The 8,987-nt window shown below is 38.2% G+C and overlaps 1 long non-coding RNA gene across 1 annotated transcript; it reads left to right on the forward strand.

Moving 5' to 3' along the window:
* The first annotated feature begins 479 nt into the window (after nt 1–479).
* LOC120234065 lies at nt 480–8,014 on the forward strand. The gene is made up of 3 exons (XR_005528978.1): nt 480–582; nt 3,569–3,617; nt 6,239–8,014. It is a non-coding gene; the product is annotated as an uncharacterized LOC120234065 (long non-coding RNA).
* The last annotated feature ends 973 nt before the right edge of the window (nt 8,015–8,987 follow it).

The raw sequence follows: 8,987 nt of genomic DNA on the forward strand, positions 1-8,987 counted from the left end.
ATAAGGAGAGGTTTTTGGTTTTGCTTTTTGTTTGCTTTTGTTCCTTGCTTTACAAGATATCTTAAAACATTCAAGATTGATTTTGCAAGTAAAGCAAAATGTCCACACAGTGTTAAATCTATTTTATCAGACAGTATCTTTCTTTGTGAACTACAAAACCCTTGTTACCAAGATTTGCAGCATCCCGGATACATATTAAAAGAAAAAAGGAAAGGGGCACCTGGGTGGCTCTGTTAAGCAGCTGGCTTCAGTTCAGGTCATGAACACATGGTTCATGGGTTCGATCCCCATGTCGGGCTCTATGCTGATGGCTTAGATCCTGGAGCCTGCTTTGGATTCTGTGTCTCCCTCTCTGCTCCTCCCCTGCTCATGCTCTGTCTCTTTCTGTCTCTCAAAAATAAACATTAAAAATATTTTTTAAGGAAAAATTAAGAATATTGGTGAGTCAGCAGAATCTGCCCACATTTATCCCTTCCAGAAAGAAGACTCTGATTGTCAAAGCAAGAGAGATTTGAAGGCTGGGTTAGGAGAAACCACCACAGAGACTCTAGTACCTGAATAAGACATCTCTGAAGCTCAAAGGTATGGGTTCCTCTCTCCTTTGGGGCATATGGGAAACTGCACTTCCCACTCTTCTGTGGATGGGTGGGATCCTGACTAATGCTGGCCAATACCTGTGGGTGGAAGTGATATGTTATTTCTAGCCTGAGACACTAATCCTGTAAGACGCTGCTGATCTGCCTTTCCTCTTGTCCCCACGTCCCAGTAAGTGCATGTTTCCAAATGTGCAACTACAAGGCAGAGGAGCCTCCATAACCGATATTCCCGAGTGATTTTGTGGAATAGAGTCTCCTTCTTGTCAACTTTTATGACTATCTCTCAAACAAAAATAAATAGATAGATGGGTAGGTGATAGATAGATAGATAGATAGATAGATAGATAGATAGATAGTAGATAGATGTCATATAGATAGATGAGAGAGAGAGAGAGAGAGAGACAGAGAGAGAGAGAGACAGAGAGAGAGAGAGAGAGACAGAGAGAGAAATGATAGGTAGAGATTGAGACTTTGGGCTTGTTTGTCGTGAAAGCACACCAAAATCTATCTTGACTACTATATCAAAATATGACCAACAAGCTACTTTTCAATATTTATGAAATCGTATCCATTGCCATAGAATTATTTTCTTGAAAATAGAGGAACAGCCTTTGAGAAATAGGAAAATTTCCAAACACTGAGATGTAATCTTGGGAGAACATGGAGATACATGACCCCTCTACTTCCCATGACAACCTATGAAGTAACCTTTCTCTTATTTCCCTTATTTTACAGATGAGAAAACTGATGTACGGCCATGTTGGGAGAGATCTGCTAATATTCACATGGCTAATAAGGGACGAAGTTATAATTCAAACCCACATTCTGTTTATTTTTTTCTTATTTTCCACACTGCATCACAGATGGACCTTCTATAGAAGAAAAATCTTTTATGTAGTTTTCTTATCTCTGAACATGGTCTCTTTCTACATAGAAGTGTATCTTTCTAAATTTTTGAATCTTTACATATCTTATAGTTTAAAATCTTTAATCTTTAATGTTAGTATTTTCCAAATATACAACATACATACATATACACACTGTACTGTTTTTAAAAAATATTTATTTAAATTCCAGTTAGTTAATATACATTATAACATTAGTTTCAGGAGTACAATTTAGTGATTCAGCACTTCCATACATCACCCAGTGCTCATCACAAGTGCCCTCCTTAATCCCCATCACCTATTTCACCTATCACCCCACCTTAAACCCTCTCTGGAAACCATCGGTGTGTTCTCCTTAGTTAGGAGTCTCTTTCTTGTTTTGACTCCCTCTCTTTTTTTTTTCACCCTATGATCATTTGTTTTCCTTCTTAAATTCCACAGTTGAGTGAAATCATATAGTATTTGTCTTTCTCTGATTGATCTATTTCACTTAACATTATAGTCTCTAGCTCTACTCACATCGTTGCAAATGGCAAGATTTCATTTCTTTTTTGATGGCTGAGTAATATTCCATTATATATATAATATAGTATATATTATATATTATATTATATTATATATATAATGTGTGTGTATGTGTGTATACACACACACACACACACACACATTCCTTTAGCATTCATCAACAGTCAATGGAGTTTTGGGCTCTTTCCAGAAATAAGCACTGTACATAAAGGATCAAAATAAAATGTAATTTCTTTTGGCTTGTTTACAATTTTTACCCTTTAAAAATGCCAATGTTAAATATCCTCTATGATCCACACGTCAAATAGGACCATATCAAACTGTTGATTTTGAGTCTATTCACCGACTAGTCTGTCCACCTAACAGAAAGAACATGGCTTTGGGTGAGAGAAGCCAGGGCTTGAATTTGAGCTGTGCCTTGTCTAGTCATGAGGTTTAGGGCAAAAGTCTTAAAGTCACGAGTCCTAGCCTCTTCATCTGTATGAGAGCATAATAGTACTTATTTGAAAAGATCACTGTTAGGACTAGAAATCACATTTCTCCTCTTTGTTTTTAGCAAAAGAATTTACACTGTGCCTGTTTCAAAGCAGGAAAGTAGAAACTATTTGGATTAGCTGTTTTCAAATTTGATTAGCGAAATGGGCTGTGTTTTAAAGTCCATTATTTGGGAACACTCTTGGAATGTTAATTTCATGATGCATCAACTCAACTGTATCAGAGTAAATTCGATAAAAAGCATCATATGTCTTCTAAAATTGGTATTCCATACTTTTTGCATATTTATTATTCCTATGTAAGTGTTAACGATTTTTCAATAGACAATGACTATACATAATAATCTACTGTTGGTGAGGCATTTTTTCCTGCTCAAAGAAATATTTTTCATCAGTTGCCTTTAATGGAACATTGGGACTCCTCTGGATGTGAAGCTCCGTAAAGTGATTGTATGGGGTTGTAAAAAGTCTTTTTCCATTTACATAAATACAAAGAGAAACGTCTTTTATCATTCACCAAAACCCATGGCCATTTAAAAATATATATTGGATGCTGAGATTATAAATTAATGCTCAGATGGGAACTTTGACCTTTTTTTGGAAAAGCAAAAAAACTGATATTCGAATTTGGAGAATATGGAATCCCCAGGAATCCCATGCTGGGCACTACCTAGAACTTGAGTTAAGTCATTTATTTTTTTCTTAGAAACTCGACAAGTAAAATAATATGTCTACTGTCCCCACACAGAAAGATGCATGACACGTATCCAAGTGCTTTGCCAATTATGTTATTAATACCAATGTGTATTTTTGATCTATCTAGACATTAAACAATTACATCATATTTTCCTGTACTGAAAAAAGGTATTAAAAATTTGCCTTTTATGGAGGAGTATTAGTGGCTTCTTCTCTTCCCATTAGATACTCAAATCTAAAGTATAAGTTTTAGTCTCAGAGAACACTGTTTCGACTGGTTTCATCTCAAAATTTAATTTGACATAGGGAATAATGAACTTTATGGATATGTATTTTTACTTTTTCTTTCCTTTTTTTCTTTTTACTCTAGACTTTGTATTTGCAAGTTGGAGACTTTCCCTCCGTTCGTTCTTTTACAGGTATTGTCAAAAAAAATTCAGCTATGCTGTGGTATTTTTTAAGAACGGAAGAAGAAATGGTGATTGATTTTCATTTTTTGTATTTTTGGAGGTGATTACAACAAAAAAAAATGTTTCTGAGCAATGAGGATAAAAAGATTGAGAAAAAGTGCTTATTTATGTTAAGGTCGATAGACGAATTACCTTCAAGTTCAGGCCTTGTTCATAGCTTTCATTATTGTTCCCATATTGAACTTTATTTCTAGGATAAAATTTAATGGAAGTTGCTTTAAAAAATAATTTCCACTCTCCACCTTTTTCTGTTATTCTAATCCAGATCCTTTTTGTGAGCCATAGATATGGAATCCTCACGTTCTGATGGCTGCTTTTTGTGTGGAGATTATATTTGAATACTAAATTTTATCTGAGCCCTCAGCTAACAATACGTATAAAAATAGCACTCTGGGCTAGTTCTGAATTTAGAAAAAAGCATATAATTGTGCTTCCATTTTCTTCTGATATTATTCAAATTGCCGTATTAAATAGACAAAGCAATGAATTTTTAGTTCAGCTCTTAACATTGCAGCAAAGCTAAGGAATTAAATATAGAGAATGATGGTGACATGCACTGAAAAGCAGAGTCGAGAAGCCATTCAGTCCTTCAAACATACTTCAGAAAAACTCTGGCAAGCCCCAGCATGACTTTTTATGGCTTTTTAATACTTCAGAGCATAAGTTTACCCTTCTCAGACCAAAGTTGGCCTGAGGTCTCCATGACAAAAAGGATGCATGCATGAATAATCAGGAATTCAGTTCTTCTGGTATTTTTTGCCATCAGCGGCCGTTCTGCGATGTGATGTAGCCAAAATATATTTTGGCATAAGTCAAGAATAGTAAACCCTGTTTCCCAGTAAATTTCCTTTTTTTTTTTTTTTCAAAATATCCACTTGTTTATTGCAACTGCATTCCAAAAGAGTCTCTTTACATCTTTTATGGTGTAATTCTCAATTACAGCATTCACTTTGTGAGAAAACAAAGGAAACAAACAAACTCACAGAAATCTGTCCTACTGAGAGAAACAAGAAGCTCTGAAATGTAGAGACTACTCTAAATAAACCATAAAGATCTGCCAGAGGCCGTTAATACATAACATGAAAGTAAGTCCAGTGGATTTCCTCAAGAACTGGATTTTTCTAATTCTCAGAGTGCAAGAGCCCACATTTCCACAAACACATCATTGTCTTAAAATTTCAAATTACTAATAGTTTCATTGGAAAGCAAATGGCACTTCCTCTAGGAAGTTTCCTGCCCTGCCTCTGGCTAGATTAGTATCTCTCTCCTCTTCCCCACATGTGAATGGTACTTTGAATTTATCATTCAAAGTGTAATGGTCTGAGTTGTAAATGTATGCTGCCTTTGTTGTTTACACATTGTTTGTCTTGCTCACTGAAACAAGGGACCACAGAAAGCTTGGGCTGCCATATTTCTATTATCCCAAGCCCCACACCAGACACGTAGGTACCAATGAACAATTGTCAAAAATGACCTCATGATGGGGCACCCGGGTTAAGTGTTTGACTCTTGATTTCAGCTCCAGTTGTGATCTCATGGTTCATGGGTTCAAGCCCTGCATTGGGCTGTGTGCTAACAGCACGGAACCTTCTAGAGATTCTCTCTCTCCCGTTCTCTCTCTCTCTCTCTCTGCTCTTCCACAACTCGCTCTTTGTCTCTCAAAAAAATATATAAATAAATATATAAACTTAAAAAAAATAAGCTCATGAGACCATCAGGTAAAATTTTATTTTTCTTCGGAAGGTACGTTCTCATGGTTTAATTTGAGTATTTATCCTACCTGGTTATATAGGCAACAATTATCTGCTGAATTCTGGAGGAATTTCCACCTGCTGTCGTCAGTTATTTTTTCTTTTTAGCTTCGAAAATTTATTTTTGCGATTTCTTTGATTCATGTTTGTGGGGCTCATCCTGATAAATTTCTGTGTTTCAATATGAGAAATACCACTTGTAATCCATTATATATTTTTTTATCGTTGATAAATGTTTTCCATGTGCTCTGTAAATGTATGTTCTCCCTCAGTCCTTATATTAATACCTACCTCTGAGGTAGGTATTACCTCCATTTTAGAGACAAGGAACTTGATTCTCAGGATGCAGCAAACTGGGATTTGCAACCAAATTGGGGTTTAGGACTGGACTCTTAAATTGTGTTCCATCTACTTACCGATGCTTGGAGTCAGACTAGGGAGTCAGAAAAAGTAAGCTCTTTGAGTCCCCACCAAACACAGAAATGGAAATATGTTATGGTTAACTTTTGTTGACCATTCTTTTCCTGTTTACTTCTATCATGGGTAGTTCTTTTTTTTAAATTTTTAATGTTTTATTTATTTCTGAGACAGAGAGAGAGAGGCAGAGTGAACAGGGGAGGGTCAGAGAGAGAGGGAGATACAGAGTCCAAAGCAGGCTCCAGACTCTGAGCTAGCTGTCAGCACAGAGGGCTGGGGCTCAAACCCACAGACCGTGAGATTATGACCTGAGCCAAAGTCGATGCTTAACCGACTGAGCCACCCATGCGCCTCAATCTTGGGTAGTTTGAATAGCTACTGTGTCCTTGTTACTCTCTGCAGATGACTGAACATGGCATCTCAACTATAGAAATATGGTGCCCACCAAGGGAGTCTACACCAGCTCTCCACATGTGCAGATAACGGGCCAGGAACCACCTCCTCTTCCATAACCCTTAAGGAGCCATTTTTCTGCAAAGGTTCAGAAGTTTTAAGAAGGCATGACAGATTGATCCCTAATTTATCAGTTTGTTATACTGAGAGTCCAAATCTACTGAACAGCAGGATTAAAAGCCAGATACTGAGTGTCTTCTCACCAGTGAAATCATGTGGTCTTATCTGTGGGGAAATAAAGAGGATCTCTTTGAAGTGTCCGTGCCCATCAGTGGATGGAAGCAGCATGAAACCATTTTACCTTCTGGGATGGCCAGTTTTTTTGGTATCAGTTTGATGGGGCCACTGGAGTGCCCACATTAGGTATGACTTTGGGTGTGTCTGGAAGATATTAGGACTCTGTAAATTACAGTTGATGGCCACCCCTCCTGTAGGTGAGTATCCTCCAATCCATGGAGTGCCTGACTAGAGCGATGGCCTGACTTGCATGTCTGCCTCCTGAGCTGGGGAACATCTCAGCTCAGCTCAGTTCATCTTGTTCTTGGACTGGAATTCATACCATCAGCTCTCCTGGTTGTCAGCCTTTCCAATTCAGACTGGAATCACACCACCCACTTTCTTGGGGGTCCAATTTGCAAACTCGGATCGTGGGTCTTCCCAGCCTCCTTAATCCCATGAACCAATTTCTCACCATAAAGCTCTCAATATACATATTCTTTCCAAGGGTGTGGCTAGCTTACTACGGAGCATTGGAACTATCTACACACATCAAATACAGAGGTGCTTAATTCATCCACCATGTGTGATGCACTGTGCTGGTAGATCGAATACAGTGATGAACTCAATCCAGCCTAAGCCTTACAGGAGCTCACAGTCCCAAGAAAGAAAGAAGTGGGGGAATCAGGGCAATCACAGCACCTGGATAAGGGAGGCTATGGCAGGAGGAATATATAGGGTGCTAAAAGAGTAAGGAAGAGGAACCCTTAATGCTTTTTTGGAGGAAGGAAACTCTCAGAAGGCTTCCTGGAAGAGGGGACCCACGACACAAAGTGTTGATGAATGAAAAGCATTTTGCCACAGTAAGGAGGAAGAGAGCTAGGCTAAACACCTCACGTGTGAGGGCCTCTGTGCATATAAGCGTGGCACATTCAGCGACCTGTAAACAGTTGTCAATGACAATAGCGCAGTGTCAGTGAACAGGTGGAGAAAGAAAAAAGTTCGACTTATGAAGGACCTTGTGTTCATTCACGTGTGTAGAATTCACCTGAAAGTAAAGGCAACAACTGGAAGGCTCAGAGCCTGCATGTTGTAACTGGCTACATGCTTAGAAATGGCTCCCAGTCATAGTATGAAGGTCAGCGTTGGCTGCCTGTGAAGACTTTCCTTGGGAGTGACCAATGGCAGCTGAGAGCCATGCTGGGACAGGCTCAGCCTTGCTGGACACATGAGGCAAGGACAAGGAGCCAGGTGTGCAGGTATTGATTGAGGGATGAGACAAAAGATGGCCCATTGGAAGCTGCCAGGAGTAGAAGAACCTACAGAGGAGAATGAATTAGTGAATAATAAATGGTGATGGAAAACAGGGACCAGACATCTTGATGAGACAAAAGAAGGATGGTCAGAACCAATAAATGCAAGGATCAAGGCTGGGAAGGAATGATCTATAACTTTCTTAAAGTTGAGTTTCAGCGGCACTTGGGTGGCTCAGGCAATCATGTGTCTGATTTCGACTCAGGTCATGATCTCATAGTTCGTGAGATCGAGCTCTGCATCGGACTCCGTGTTGACAGCCCGGAGCCTGGAGCTTGCTTCAGATTCTGTGTCTCCGTCTCTATCTACTGCTCCCCAACTCACCCTCTGTCTCTCTCTCTCAAAATAAATAAACATTTAAAAAATTTTAAGTTGAACCTCAAATACACATTTAATAAAATCAATCCTTTATCTTCTTAAGAGTTCATAATATCATCTTGTACTTAATTGCATATAATACATATCACATACACTAAAATAGTAAGAACTGTATTATTCTCCTCTAGAATACAACTTCCGTTATTCTGGCTTCTTTTTTGATTCATCCTCAAATTCTGAAAGGTCACACTGCAACCTAAAAGCAGTTTGATAAACAACTAGGCTTTGAGGATGAATATTCAATTAGCATCCTATAGATTGTGCATGTTATTTGGCACTTGGCACAAATATTACTTTTTGTGACATCGTTGAAAATCTGCTGGCGATGAATTACTTGTACACCAGAGCCATCCAAGATTATCTTTCTTCTTCAGATTTCCCTTATTGTTACCTCATTCAAATCAGTATTCGCCAGCTGAAAGAGAGAATGAATATCTGATTAATATCTGTTGCTTGATTAATATTGTTCTCATTTTTTACGAGACTTGTTCACCATTGATCAAGCAGGGAGTCATTTCATACCTTTGTTTTATCACAGCCCCTTAATTTTCTTTGCCAATCAACTTCCAAGTGTGGGATCTATTCATGTTCATTGGCAATATTGCTATAACTCTTCTTTTGTGCAGAAAAAGGTTCCTCACCAAAAGAAGGGAATAGGTGTTCTTTGCTGAGATAACGTTGGGAAGTCCAAGATTAAGGTCAATTAACTGAGTATCTTTGGAATGTTTGTTTTGACATCTAAGAGCTATTAAAAAATGTGCTTTCCAAACATTTTATTGAACTCCTTTTT

This window comes from Hyaena hyaena, unplaced genomic scaffold (genome assembly GCF_003009895.1).
Source record: "Hyaena hyaena isolate Hyena2069 unplaced genomic scaffold, ASM300989v1 scaffold_101, whole genome shotgun sequence".
Taxonomy (NCBI): Eukaryota; Metazoa; Chordata; class Mammalia; order Carnivora; family Hyaenidae; genus Hyaena; species Hyaena hyaena.